The following is a 13,498-nucleotide window of genomic DNA, read 5'->3' as shown; positions in this document are numbered from 1 at the left end:
GATATTTTTTTGGGGAAATGCAAACAAGCTATTTCCTACGGAAAGCAGCTTTATGTTCTTGTAACAACCACTTAGGGATGTGTAATATTTGTATATAATACAAAATATGATTACTATGCAAAATATTAGGCATGGAAACCCTGATTTTATAGTGGTAATCACCCATAAGGAGATACAGGTGAGTAATGAGCTATAACAAAAAATATAAAATGAAGTACTATTAATGTGTGGTTTCTAATACAGGGTTAATGAGTATTTTTCTAAAACGGAAAGATAGTCTTTCTGTTGTTGTTCTTTCCCCCTCTTCCCCCGCTCCCCCCTGCAGTTCATTTAAAGTTGGGACACAAATGGTGAGATTGGTAGGTAACACAAAATCCATGGAAAATAAGAAGACAGTAAAATAAATCACAGCTTCAAATTTGTAAGTTACCAAGCAATGTGTATTTTCAGGGCTTCTTTTTTTTTTTTTTTGCTAGCAACAGTGCTGCACATTAAGTGTGCATTCTGCCTTTTAAATACAGTTATGAAGGTGTGAAAAACAATGGAATTCAGTAAAAAGATAAAATAAAATCTCTTAAGATCACTTTGGCACAAATCTAAAGTTCTTGTTATTCAAGAAAATAAAGCGTTCATTTCAGAATGAAAACCCCTTAATGTTATTAAAGAATAACTGTAAAACTGTTGCATCAATCTAAAAGATAGCTTTCTTTTGTCTTTGTAAAATGGTTCCTAGTCCTGTTTAAATACATCCTGGAAAAGCTATAGGTCTGATTTTTTTGTCTTCTTTTCCTGTTAAAACAACTAACCAACCAAATTGTTAGATTTTTTTGTTCATTTTATTATGAAGGTGTAGCCTTAATTTCTGGAAGAACTGCACAGTTGGAGGGGTATAAAGTGAGTAGACATAGCATCTGCTTTCTGCCTAAAGGAGTAATTTTTTCGAGATAGTCTTACTAGCAGTGCAAGGCAAAATTTTGCTCAGTTTCTTGGAATATAGAAGTGTGATATGTAATATCATAAGGAATTGCATGCTAATAGAGAAAACCCCAAACCCTACATACTGTAACTTATATCCTCTCTTTCACCAGAATTAATGAAATATGGGGTTTTGTGTTTATATGGATATCACTGTGAAAATTGAGTTAATAACTTCATAAATTACCATTATTTTTATGGCATAGGTTTCTTTGTATTCACAATAGAACCTCAGTAGAGAACTTATACAGTTATAGAGCAATACTAAAAAAGTAATGTAGTCTCTGGATCTTTCATGGAGGGATTAGCCTAGATTTACTATAGTTGACAGTACTGTTTGCCACATAGTTTACAGAATTAGTTTTCTTTGTCATCTATAAAGAATTTTGCTGATCAAGACTGTCTGTGTGGTTTATAACCAACAACTTTTAACAAATATTTCCATGTTTCAGTATATAATATGTAATGAAGACCCAAGATCACTCAACCAGGGCACATAATTTTAGATCTTTTAATCTCATTACATCTTTTATTAGTGTCTCTCTTGAGCGAGAAAGATGTGTTTGCACTCAAGTCTTCTGACTCTTATTTTACTGATAATTTAATGGGTTTTTTTTCCAAATTGAAATAAGGAACAATAAAGTTTTTATATTATTTTTTAAAAAACCTCTCTGAATTCATAAAATATGATGTCATAGGATTAGAGTCCCTTTAATAGCAATATTTATATTAGATTTTCCTTCTCAGTAGATAATCACACTGATCCCAAATTGTAAGAAGGCAATGCAGGAAACTCCTCATTCTTTTTAAAGATGTGATAGGTCAGTGTTTACTTTTCTGGAACATTGGAAGGTCTATATTTGCAGAAATAATTAGTTACACCTTGAACACAAGGTAGCATCTGAGCACCTCTGGTAATTTATATTAAGTGTGATCTCCTCTTCTCCTCTCTGAATTTTATATTATATATAAAAATTTTCACCTCACAGAAGATGCAAACTACGCATCTTTAAGCACTGTTTTTCAAGTGGTCTTATTTTCCTCTGCTACTAATAATCTTTAAACATGAAAATTGAAGCATGATAAAACCTTCCTGCCACCCAGTATTTTTTTGTCTCCTTATGCCAGACCTCCTCAGCAAGCATTACTTGTTCTAGTCCTAAAAGAACTGATTAATGTTTTTACTGATTCATACAGCTTAAGGGGTCGGTTCAGGCAGCTGCAAGAACAAGTCCTCAGGCTGAAGCCCGATATCCTTCAGCAAATTGCGTTATCTGTGGGAATTCTTGGGCTCCTCTTGATTCCCTGTACCATGGTTTTGTTTATCATCCTCCTCTTCGTGACCAACCACAAATGTTCACACCACCTCTATGCAAGCCTCCCACTCATCCAAAAACACACACCTATTCGTATCTGTCATCATCTGGCACTTTTGTCTGAGGCAATGCAGGTGTTTCTTTACAAAGGATTTCTGGAGAGGTTTCCACAGGCCTGAAATACTTTTGCAGAGAGTACCTCATGCGCTCTTAATCTTCCTGTTTATAACTTTAATTGCACTTTAGTTTGTCTTAGAATCACTGGCCTTTCCATCCTGGAGAGTTATGGGTTTTGCATCTAACCGCGGGAAGCTGAGCTTGGCAGGGTTTCCCCAGTCTTCCCTCAGACTGTGGCTATCAGTAAGCAAGCATCTACAGATCATTTAAGTGTGAAGGTTTGCACTGACCCTGCTTTGCGATTAGTCCTAAAACTAAATAAAGTATAAGCTAAGGGAGATCAGGATAGAACTCTTCTGTTCTGAACAAAGATTTTATTTTGGAATCCATTTTTTTGGTCTCATGTCTATGGGACCACTGCAGTTACTAAAAAGTATACAGTTTATGCTTATAGCTTATGTGTGCAGATGCTTTGTTTCAACATTAATTCATTTTCTTATGTGTTACGGCATTACTATAAAAATATCCTTTGTTCCACGTTCCACTTCTGTAGATGGCAAAAAGAATACAAAATCCTGTGGTTTTCACATTGATGAGGATCCTGTTAATAAAACAGTAAATACGGGAAAAGATAATAAAGAAAATATTTCTGCAAAAGTATATAATGCAAGCAGCTTTGTGTGTCAGATTCATGGAATAACATTTTACCTAAAAAGTTGTATTTCCCACACTTGCTAGGTTTCAGCCCAAATGCATGTCGAGCCACAGTCACAATGAAATACCTTCTTTTTAATAGTTAAAATTAAGCTTTATAAATAATAACAATATGATTAGAGAATTTCCTTGGGATCCTAGATACAGGACAGTATCAAGGATTTATTTCCTTTTCAGTCTGCTAATTTATCCAAGCTACCCTAAGGGAAATGTTTATCGTTTGCCAGATAAAGCCTGAACTTACTTTTGATGAGAAAACTCTCATTTGAGAAGGCAGATAATTTGTTTCATTAGGAAGTCAAATGAATATTCTTTCTAAGTGCAAAAGAATGGCTGCTGTGAAAGATAGTGCTTACCATAATGTTGCCTTTTTGTTACATTACACTGTTTAGCAAAAGTCCAAACTGGGACCCATCACTTTTAATAAGGATGCATTTGAGAAGATGAATTAAGTCTCAGACAGAAGAGGTAGGTGAACTTGTCCTAACTGTGGGTGGTGCAGTAATTAAAAGTCAGGGAAACTGCACTCTCTGACAGTTCATTAGACAAAACAGTATGTGGAAAATGTCTTGTCATGTCTAATTGCTACAGCTGCTTGGATTTCTGTTATACTGGGACATCATCTATTCATAAACCAGCAGGAGGAATTAATCCGTGGAAAGATGCACTTCCTATGTTACATGTGTCCTTCGATGTGATCAATGCCTCTAGTCTTTGACTAAAAGCTTAATTTAAGAGACGTGGCAAAAATAACAGTAGAAAATCTATATCTAGTGATACTGTTAGAGTTACTGAATTGAGCCAGCGACACTACTTAAGAGTGTAATGCTGTCTGAGTGGGATTATATTGTGTTGTCTATCAAGATAATTTTTACATATACATTACTAAGCAGTTCCAGATGTGGAATTTGAACTAGAGCTACTGGTGTTGGAGTCTTCTTGTTTCATCTCACAGTATGTAGAGAAACTAGCTTCAGCATGTGGGTAAATGATCTTTCAGTATTGCAGCAGAAATATGTCACATTGATGTGCTGTACTTTCATTAGAGAATGTTAGGATTAAATTTAGTTTTTCCCTAATAAAATGAGATGCAGTTCCCAGCAGGGCAGATTTTGGGCTTGAGTTGGTTGTAGTCCAGGCATTTTCAGTGCAGCACATTGTGCCCCAGCTAAACACTTCATGGCTAGTTTCAGGCAGTACTGGGTTTTCAATTGAAGTGACTGGATTGACATGAGCCCAATTAAAATCACAGTTTAATTCGTGTCTGTAAAACTGATTTCTTCTTTCCAGTAGAGGCTGCATGGTTTGATATATCCCTGACTCTGCAAAGGTTTGTGCATATATTTACCATTACCAGCATTAGAAGATTCATATCTTTTTAATGGAACTTCATATTAATCAGGCAGTTATTGAATTCTTATTGCACTAACATTCCTCTGTAGGTAAGGGCTACTGGGAAATCCATGCAGGATTTATCTGCCTCAGTCTTTAGATTTCCTAATATCCTAAGCTTTTGCTTCAGGGACAGTTCAGTGCCAAGAAGCCTCTCCAGCTGGTGCATGCACATACTTGCCTTACGCTCTGAGGCATCTACTTAATCAGGCTTGAGTTTGCTTGACATAGACACTATCCATGGGAAAGTACTTTTCATGAGGGACTTGTAAACATGCTTCTGGACATTTATGGAATATGGTGGAAGACTCTTACATGTTGCATTTTACTGATGAATTGTGCAAAGTTGAAAATAATGATGATGATTATGATAATCAGAATAATAAATAATAAGAAAATAATAATAAACCAGATCCACAGAACTTCACTAAGACTCTTGAAATGGACTTTTTTAGTAAAATTTAAATGTTATAAGTGAGATAGTTGACTCAGTTGATGGCTGCAGTGTTTGCAAGTAGTTTTGCATGAGCAAAATGCATGCAAATTGTCTGTCTTTTACATTCAGAGTCAACAGAGCATTACGTAAACAGGATCTGACTGATCTGTAGGAGGTATTTGCACTCTGACATGGTGGATTAGTTGTGGTCTGGTGCCACTTCTGCAACTAGTGCAAGTGGATGAAAAGCTTGCAGTATACCTGCAAAAGCAGAGGCATTAAAAAAAATAAACAACAGATTATGTAATTTCAAGTGATTCTGTGAATGTGTGCAATAGAAGTAACTAGGATGCAAAAAGTATGATATTAAAAATTATTCATCATTGGTGTAAAACTTCTACTGATTTTAATAGCAGCAATACTAGGGTGGTGCATCTGACAAGACTGACTTTAAGGAGAAGAAATTAAATCTATGGCCAGTGGTGAAAAATAACCTCCACCAAAGGAATGGTACAGAGCAGAAGCCCAAGCTTAGGTACTCTTGATTTATTCTCTTGGGGAGTTTTCTCTCTCCTTTGAATTTGGAAGCTCAGGAGAAAAGTATTCTGAGAATAACATTGTTAAAAAAGAAAGAATAAATGGTGTGAATCACATGAGTGCTTTTTGAAAACAGTGCTTAAAAGGCTTTATTCATTGCTGTATTGATAATATTTATGTCAAAAAAATCACTACCAACTTCTGTTAAACTCTTCTAACATAAGGAAGGGATATATTGTTGAATCATATCCTCAATTAAAATTATATAAAAAAATAAAGTTATGTTTGTTTTTGCACAAGTATACAAATCAAGGGTGAAAAGAACATTGATATATTTGACTGCCTGTTTTCTTAGCTGTGTGGCAGAGAGAAAAAAAACCTAAGTGGAAGTGAGTAAGCATGAATTCTTCAATTAATTAGGAGTATGCCACTTTTAGTATTTATCTTTAGGGGCAGTGAGTTTAAATGCTGTGTAAATTGTGTCTCACACTAAAGATACTCCCATAGAGGTCAGCTCCATCTTATTAAGTCTGGTCTAGCTGTGATCAATCTTGTGGCAGAAGAGATGACTCAGGTAACTACATCATCCCTGGTATTATATAGTGACTCATAAGCAAATCACAAACCACATTATACACATTTTAAGGAGTAATAATCTACACCCAGCACATAGCAGCCATGATTAGGAACTGAAAATGTGGCCCATTATTGGTCATTTGATTTTTAAGGCAGTTCTATGCCATTGTTCAACCTTAATTTTTTTTCTACTACCTCTGTTTTGACTATTGCACTCTAACACAGAGAAATGCTCTCTTTGGAAGTCAGAGAATAAAGCATAGCGGTGCAATTTATTAATTTGAGTAATTCTTTATTCTAAATTTAAACTTTGTCTGTATCCTATCAAGAACCAGAAGTTACATCACAGTTTTTAGGATTATTAATTCTTCATAGAAATCAATAGATTGCATTAGTCACTGCCATAAGGCTTAGATAGAAGGTTTCAACCTGCAAATTGCAAGTATGAGTTTAAACTTCTCAACAAGATGGCAATTCAACCTTTTTGTTTGCTCCTAATGTTATTGCAGGCCCCCCAGGGCTGTATTTACCTTCAAGGCAAGTGAAGGTTTTGAACATATCAGCAGGAGGAATTGTACAGCCCTGTACCAAAGGAGCAGGAAAAGGAATTTTGAAAGGGTTTCAGGTTTAGGGTGAGACCCAGACTACTGTGTCCAACCTGTCACTCAAGTTCTCATTACAGTCCCAAGGTCAATCATTCTGACCAGGATAAATTAGTGCACAACTACACTTTACTTTTAACACTGCTGGAGATGAACATCTTTTTTCTTTGCAAGTTTTCCTTAAAAGTACCAATGCTTTCAATGTACCTCTTAGTGGCAAAATTTTGTGGGACTTACACTGCCATTCATTTTTTCTTTTCTTTTTTTTCAGGGCTAGGAACAATGTGTGATTGATGGGCTGAAAGATTTAAATCCTCTTTTCCTCTAAGTACCAGGTACCACCAGTCAATGCCTACTGTAAGTTTGAAAGATACTGATACTTTTAGATTCTTAGAAAAAATAAGAAGGAAAAAAGCATTGCTAGCAGCAAAAGCAGTTGCTGATACAAAATCAGTATCTTGATAAAAAACAAAGAAATGCAAATGTACTCAGATTCTGGCAACTGGACCTACACAGACTGATTGTGGCACCAGGTTTCAAAAACATGGATCTGATTATAGAAGCATGACTGAAATGGAAAGATCTGGAGTTCAAGTGCAAATGCATGGATCCCATTTACATCAAGTGGAGCTACATTCACCTGTGGGTATTCTCGGCAGAAACTGTGCTATGCGTTATAGCTGTAAAATATTCAGCTTTGTACAGATGCAATTGTGACACTTGGGTGCTGCTATTGTAATAAACAAGAATTATAGAATATAACATTGAAAAACTATGTATGTATATGTTATAATTTCTTACAAACTTCCTTGCCTTCTTATGTTTCCTTTATTTGAGATGAGAAAACAGAAGATTACGCTTGGGAAAATCTGCCAGGACTGACAATTTTTTTTTCTAGCGAGACCAAGAATGGAACAAAACTGACATGCCTGGAAGGCTTAGCCTGGGCAAGGGGAACCAGTGAAACACTGTGTCACAACCCTGTGCAAATCTGACCTACTGGGTGTCCTTACACCATACAAGTAAGTAATTCAATCATATCTGCTTAGGTATAAAGAAACTGCTATCAGGAATGTACATTTCACATCGGGTGGTGGAGAAATTGTATATTTTGTTGCAAATGTAAATAGCAGATAAAAACTTAACTTAAAAACCCCAAAAGACTCAGCAGAAATCCTGAAATACAGTTTCCTTCTTGCATTTACTGAGAAGTGTGTTCTCCATTTTATATCTTTTTCTGTCAAAAAGAATGAGAAATTATTTTTTTTTAATTATAATTTTTATTTTTTTAAACCTGGACATGTAATTCTGAAGTCTGTAAAAATAATACAGACCATAAAATTAAAACAAAACCCACTGTATCTAAATATTACTGTATGAAACAAATAATCTTAATGGATTTATTTTTCAGTTTTCCTTAAAAGTACCAATGCTTTCAACGTACCTCTTAGTGGCGAAATTTAATGGGACTTATTTTTTATTATTATGGAAAATAGTAATTTATTTTCCTCTTTTATGTGCTATATTTTCCTCAGTGTTCACTGTGAATGAGATATTGCACCACATAAAACTTCTAAAATAAGCTTTAAGCTTACTTTTTCATTGGTATTGGAAAATTTCTTTGGCTGCTCTTGATTTTCATGTGTCTCCCTTTTTTTTGAATGTCTGAGCTGTGTTTTTCTAGCAACTAGTGATCTGGGTATTTTTAGGCATGCCTATCTTAAGAACATTCAGTTTCCTAAGTGAAGCTTATCAGTAACTTTTCCAGGAAGAGTATCCGGAATTACAGGTCATTTGTGAGTATCAAATCTTATGATGCTATTAAGTTGATAAGTCATTTTGTGAACACTCCATGTGACCACTGTGACCAACATCACTTCTGTGAGCACTGGCAGTTTAAAGCAAGCCATGTCTTGTTACAGGATGCAAAAATAAATCAGGTACAACTCTTGTGCCAGAGTTGAACCAAAACCTGCCCTTCAGAGGGGCTTATGTCCAGATCTGAATGTCATTGCTTGGAGCTCTCTCTCTTCCTTTTTTAAATACCATGTTTGCTCAGCCCAACAGCTCTAAAAGCAATAGGAATTTTTTGCTGTGCCTTGCTTTACCTCTAAATTTAGGAAACTGATAATTCTTAGAAAGCCATGCCCAGTACAGCATGTAGGCTGCTTAGATGAAGCAAAGTCCCCACACATGCAGACTGACAATTTTGCACAGTTTATAAAATAAGCATATTCATAGTGATACACGATTTAGCTTTTCTATGCATATCTAGCGGCAATTGTTCCAGGGTTTCTAGCTGATCAGCATTCCTACCTGCCACTGACCCAACAGATTCCCACCCGCTGTGATAGGATTTTGAGTCTAGAGGTCTAACAGCCAAATCAGCAGGTCTCCCACATTTTCCATTCATACTAGAAAGAAATGTGTTCATTTGTGCTTCAAGCACAAGTAAAAACAAAATAAAGAATAAAATAAGCATTTTTTTGAAAAAAAAAACAAACCAACCTTAGATATTTTTCAAGAAGGTTATATATTTTTTTAATATGTATTTGCTTCTTACCCTGATCAGGTCTGATCTGACAGTACCAAAATCACTGCTTTGATATACTGTTCCATATAATTTTCTGACTAGTGAACTAAGCTTTTCAAGTGGGCTGTATTCTAATTGGACAGGATGTCAAACACATGTCAATCAAAAATTTCAAATTGAGGAATCAGATCAATGTTAGTGGACATCTTGAGGCCAAGATTTTAAAAACAGGTGCCTGAAATTTTGTGCCTGAAGTCCATATGCAGTTGCCTAAATAAAGAAGTACAAAGTCTAAAGCAATACTGATGGCTATTATCTAGTCTAAAGATTTTTGACCTTAAGTGTAACTTTTTTTTGTTATTCTGTTGTTGATTCATGTCCCAATCTCATCAAATGCCAGGTAGGCTTCAGATTCTACTAATTAAGATCCATTTTAAAAAGTTGATTTGGGGTTGTTCTTTTTTAAAATGGTTTTCCAGAGTTCACTATTCTCTTATTGCCTCCCTGGTGGCATCTCATATAAAGATTTCATGTGAGCGGAGAGCACTGTTAGTTGAAGAAAGGCTGGAATGCGGTGTCAAAGAAACGAGTGGGGAAGTGCTGCTGGGCAGGTGGCAGTTACAGTGAATGTAGGAAGAGTTATTTAAGCCACTCAGTACTTTCAGACTGCCTTTGCCCACTCTTTTTCTTCTCATTCTTGTTGACTGACAATACTGGGAAAGGCAACTTCAACAGTAAGCCAGATTGAAAAGGAGAAGGAGAATGGAGAGTTGGAGATGTGGTATGCACCATTATGCAAGTGAAATTGTGCTGTCTCCTGGAAGGGACATTTTTTATCCTTGATTTCAGGCAGAGCAGAATTAGAGGGGAAATGGCATTAAAAATTGCCAAGGCTAGAGACAGGGGTTTGCGTGTTATTTGACTCATTATAGAAAGTTCAGTAAGTTCATCAAGGCACTGCTAAAGAAATATTTCATAAGACCACATTCAGCTGGTGGTGGACAATGTTATGTAGTTGCCCAAAGCTTTAATCAGAACTGGGACTTGTTTTGAATACACAAGAACAGGTAAAGTAACTTCTAAGCTGGAAAGAAAACACAGGGTATGGAGCAGAAAAAGCATGCAAGTTTTTGAACATGGTAAAGAGTTAGCAGAACTCTATGTTAATTATCTATGTTCCATATGAGCATAAACAAAACCATCATTAATATTTAATTGATTATAGAAAAAAGAACCAAATTCATCATCCAGGAGCAAGTACATTGATATATCTTTTACAAAGTTTAATTTTTCTAAAAACACTATTTTGATCTCTAATGGCAAACTTTTTAGATAAATGTCAGTAAACTGTTTGTAGTAGTAGTACTACTACTAGTAATAATAATAATAACAACAACAACAATAATAATAATAATAATAGAACTCAGGAAATAATGGTCTGCTTATTTTTTCTTATTATAAAACACACATGTTTGTATCAGTATATAATAATAATAGTAACATAATAGCAATCTAACAATATCCTTCAACATAAGTAACTCCTTAATTACTCCTTTTATTATGCATGAGAAAGAAATGTCCTTGTAAAATGGGTTGATTTGGATTTGGAAAAAGGTGGGAGATACTTTTGCGGATGCCCATGTATGTTAATCCTTTTCCCAAAGCATTAGGATTTATTATCTCCCAATTATCTTGTATTAGTGCCAGTAATACTTTTGTAAATTCCTTGTCTCCTGCTGAGCATGAAGACATGAAAGAATCTGTGCAGTGTTACAATTCACCATATTTCTGAATGCTTTCCCTAAACTATTCTTAAATGTAAATAAAAATGTGGAAATCAGATTTATATATGAATTATAAATTTTAATGGAGGTTCTAGCTCTAAGCTTCCAGATAGTCCACCCAAAATTCATCAGTGTTCAGTTATTTCCTTAAGTATGTCTAGCATTTAGTCTCTAGATACTCTTAAAAAGTTTAACATTGTCAGGAAAATATTTTATTTTCCTTTCATAACTTGGCTGGATAATCAAACTCTTAGCCAAGAATGATACAAAGAACCTCCGGCTATTTCTGTCCAAACTGTCATTCTTTAATTCATTGCATTTTAAGAACACTGATTATCAACCCTTTGTTTTCCATTAGCCCCCAGTCTAGAAGGTTCAAACACAAGAATATTGATGCAGAACAATGACACATCTCTGCAGTGGAAAAATGGAAACCCAAATTTCCTACCCCAACACAGCAGGGGTACTTCAGCAGTCAGCATGGTGTATGTTGTAACAATGTGCTTCAATAAACAACTCCAGTTTTCAGAGCTCACCCGCGTATTTGATTCTTCAACTGCTTGGTTGATTCAAAGGGAACCTTTCTTCTCTTTGCCTTTGCTCAATCTGATCAGGGTTTTCACTCCCACATAACAAAGCAGCATGTAAACACACAACTTGTTCATCTTTCCACTGGGAATGATCTGAACCCCCCCTCCTTCACCTGTCATTCTGGTTATCAAAGATGCAACATGTAAAAACAACTGTACCCCATCAGATTAAAGGTCCATCTAGTTTAGTTCCTAATGATACCTGACATCAGATGCCTGGGGAAGAGGGAAAGGATTCAACAAGTGTATAGGAATATTTTTTCAGGATTCTTTCAGTCTACAGCAATTTGAAATTCAGGATTCCTTTCTGAGACAGAAAGTGCATCATTCCGTGTAATGGCCTTGTTAGGTATTTCTTTCTTATTTTCTTCCAATAATTTTTTGAAGTGATATAAACTTAATATGCACAACACTGTAGGACAGGAAGCTTTAGGACATAATGACATGTGTTGAAGACTGCTTCATTTTATTTATTTTGGACTATCTTGATTTATTACTCTCTTGGATTTGAGCTAATGAGGAGCAATTATTTGTCCCACAAGCCCAGTTCCCTTAACCTGTACTCACACATTATGTGCTCCAGTCCCCAGCCACATTAGCAGATCTTCACTGGATCCTTTTGGATCCTTTCCAGTATATCAATGTCTCTTTTGCACCTGGAGGCCCAAAACTCATCAAGTCGTTCACACACAGCCCTATAACTGCCAAGGAGAGAACATCAGACACATGGGGTATATAGCGCAAGTGTTGAGTAGTTGTTCAAAGTTCAGCATCCTTCAGCAAGTCACAGATGAAGGGCAGATACACGCAGGCTGCTGAAGTTCTACAGCTAACAGAAAGAAGGCAAAGGACAAACTGCTAGTCCAAAAGTCAGATGGCATAATTAGTTTACAACCATAGTGCTGTGAACTAGCTCACACTGGAGCAGAGTGGCTTGATCCACAGTATTCAGCCTCTGGCTGTCTATTCGGCAGCTCTGTGGCCCTAAATGTAAATTGCTCTTTTGTGTGACTTTTTCATTTCAGAGTGCCACAAATAATTTCAGGATTTTACTACAGCCCTCCAGAACTGTGTTTTTACAATATAAAACTGGGTGTATGTATGGCATGAAAAACTGTTGCATAATGGTCTAAAACTTCTGTTACACGAATTAATGTACGCTGTTTCTAGCTGCTGGAGGTGAACGAAACAATTTTTACTCGCTGTGTGTTACAGATATGTATGGACTGAATCATCTGACATGAAGTAGTGGATACCTTACCACTTACTGCACATTAATGCATCAATTTTCTCAACTAAATTGCCGTTTAGGCAATATTTTATGGATTTAGAATATGTACTGTAAATAAGCAATAGTATTGTTGATAAGCATATTTCATCGAAACTGTAAAAGATTTACTCAGTTTTGTTTGTTGTATTAATTGTTGGTTTAATTTTAGCTAAATTATATTTCATATGAATAAATGGTTACTTCTAAGTCGTTATTTCAGAATAAGCTGAACTTCTCTAATTGTCTCATAGATTTTAGACAATAATTCTAGAAAATAAACAAACATTTAATATTATAATTTTCTTCTTATACAATTCAATCCCACTATATCAGTGTATGCAATTTTGTATAAATCATCAAGTATTGAAATCAGTGGAAATGGACACCCCTATAGTCCTACTATTTTGTGTATTATCAGTCCAGTACTCATGTGTTTTTACTCCATGCTCATTCCCCCTTTTACTTTTAGAAAGAAAATAAAATTAGGAAGTGCGGAGTTTACATAATATGAGGCAGGAATTAATCCCTGCTTCCCCCCACTTTTTTTGGCATTATACTTTTCAACACATATGCATGTAATACTACTTTTTCAAAAGGGAGAAGTCTGTCTGCCAAGATTTTTTCATGCTGACCGGATTGGTGTTCCTTGACCCCAA

At 35.6% G+C, this 13,498-nt stretch overlaps 1 long non-coding RNA gene across 2 annotated transcripts in view; it reads left to right on the top strand.

Annotated features, from left to right (window-relative positions):
- The window catches only part of LOC121083511, a 44,936-nt gene extending 33,424 nt beyond the window's left edge, over positions 1-11,512 (top strand). The window contains exons 4-6 of one of the 2 annotated variants that reach the window (XR_005826399.1): positions 6,937-7,307; positions 7,503-7,687; positions 11,341-11,512. This is a non-coding gene — a long non-coding RNA (uncharacterized LOC121083511). Of the gene's footprint in view, positions 1-6,936; positions 7,688-11,340 lie in introns of both variants that reach the window. The other variant, XR_005826398.1, reaches the window with a different exon arrangement.
- Positions 11,513-13,498: the final 1,986 nt, after the last annotated feature.

The sequence above is a fragment of the Falco naumanni genome, chromosome 2 (assembly GCF_017639655.2).
Source record: "Falco naumanni isolate bFalNau1 chromosome 2, bFalNau1.pat, whole genome shotgun sequence".
NCBI classification, from domain to species: Eukaryota; Metazoa; Chordata; class Aves; order Falconiformes; family Falconidae; genus Falco; species Falco naumanni.
This window is presented reverse-complemented; position numbering and strand designations above follow the sequence as displayed.